Source organism: Dipodomys merriami, unplaced genomic scaffold, assembly GCF_024711535.1.
Source record: "Dipodomys merriami isolate MVZ:Mamm:240054 unplaced genomic scaffold, mDipMer1.0.p SCAF_3409, whole genome shotgun sequence".
In the NCBI taxonomy this organism is placed as follows: Eukaryota; Metazoa; Chordata; class Mammalia; order Rodentia; family Heteromyidae; genus Dipodomys; species Dipodomys merriami.
The window spans coordinates 1-1,620 of record NW_027204948.1 but is presented as its reverse complement, the minus strand read 5'-3'; the positions used below and the strand labels follow the sequence as shown (position 1 = coordinate 1,620).

The following is a 1,620-nucleotide window of genomic DNA, read 5'->3' as shown; positions in this document are numbered from 1 at the left end:
TGAGCCACCTTCCCAGCCCCTCTTTCTTTTCTTTCTTTCTTTCTTTTTTTGGGGGAGGGAGGTCCGGTCATGGGGCCTGAACTCTGGGCCTGGGCGCTGTCCCTCTGCTCTTCAGCTCAAGGCTAGCGCTCTACCACTTGAACCATAGTGTCACTTCCAGCTTTTTTCTTTTTGCTTATGTGGTGCTGAGGAATCGAACCCAGGGCCTCATGCATGCAAGGCAAGCGCTCTACCACGGAGTTACCTTCCCAGCCCTTCTCTTTCTTTTCTTTCTCTCGTTTTCTCTCTTTCCCTTCTTCCCTCCCTCCTTCTTCCTTCCTTCCTCCCTCCCTCCCTTCCTCCCTTCTTTCCTTCCTTCCTCTCTCCCTTCCTTCCTTCCTTCCTTCCTCCCTTCCTTCCTTCCTTCCTTCCTTCCTTCCTTGTACCAGTACTGGGGCTTGGCTCAGGGCCTTGAACTCTTGTTTGGCTTTTTCACTCAAAGCTGGTACTCCACCACTTGAGTCACAGCTCCACTTTCAGCTATTTGCTGGTTAACTAGAAATAAGAATCTTACAGATTTGTCTGCCTGGGCTGGGCTTCAAACCAGGATCCTTAGATCTCAACCTCCTAAGTGTCCAGGATTACAGATATGAGCCACCAGCACCTGCCCCCTAACTTTGCATTTGGGTAGTAAGGCAGTCTCATTTAAGGACTTCTGCCCTTATTAGAGAATATTCCAGATTAAGGTTGTGAGTTCCAGAGGCATAGCTACAGCTTTGGTGACAAGCTGGAATTTGCTACAGGATGTTGGGCATGGCTGAAAGAAGACACCAGTAAATGAATCAAGTCTAAACTTTATTTTGCCTAGGAGCAGAATAAAAAATGGCATCCTCTATTTAAATTTTATCCCATGTTTCTTCGTGTCCTTCTACTCAAAGCTGCTGGCAGAGGTTGCTGGGTTATTGCCTGGTAAGAAGATTCTGCTCACTGTTCGAGACCTCACTTTCAGGAGTTGGCTCTGTCCCTGCCTTCGGGGCATGGCCCCTGTACACACAGGACTGGAGCTGCTTCTGTAAGTATAGTAAAACTCCATTAATCTGATGTTACTGTGAAATTTTTAAATAAAAAGTAATGCAGTCCCAGTTGACAAGGTAACTTTATTTCCTCATATAATTGCTTTTTTATTTAAAAGTAGGAACAACATTTGAAATGAAGTACTCAGGGCTAAAATGCATCCAATTAATTGAAATAGAAGAGACTCATGTATCCACAGGTAGGTGAAGGTGTTTAAAGCCCTATCTTTGTTTGCCTCAGTAAAAACACAGCATGGACTATAAAATCTATGCTTTCCTTATGATAGTATAAATCACATATATTGCCAATATTGCTACTTAAACTCACACTCCCTCAGCTTTCTTTTTCAGGGGCTGGCACTCTACTATTTGAACCATACCTCTATTTTAGCTTTTTTTTTTTGCTGGTTAATTGGAGATGGAATCTTGTAGACCTTTCTGCCTGGGTTGGCTTTGAACCTTGATCTTCCAGGTCTCAGCCTTCTGAGTAGCTAGGATTCCATGTTTGAGACCCCAGTATCTGGCTTATAAATTGTATTTTGTACAGAGTCAATGGCTTTCAGTATCA

General features: G+C 44.0%; 1 long non-coding RNA gene across 1 annotated transcript; it reads right to left on the bottom strand.

Annotated features, from left to right (window-relative positions):
• Positions 1–817: 817 nt before the first annotated feature.
• On the bottom strand, positions 818–1,614 carry LOC138803579 (uncharacterized). Its single transcript, XR_011364982.1, has 2 exons — positions 1,433–1,614; positions 818–1,049 (listed from the first exon to the last, which is right to left on the bottom strand). It is a non-coding gene; the product is annotated as an uncharacterized lncRNA (long non-coding RNA).
• Positions 1,615–1,620: the final 6 nt, after the last annotated feature.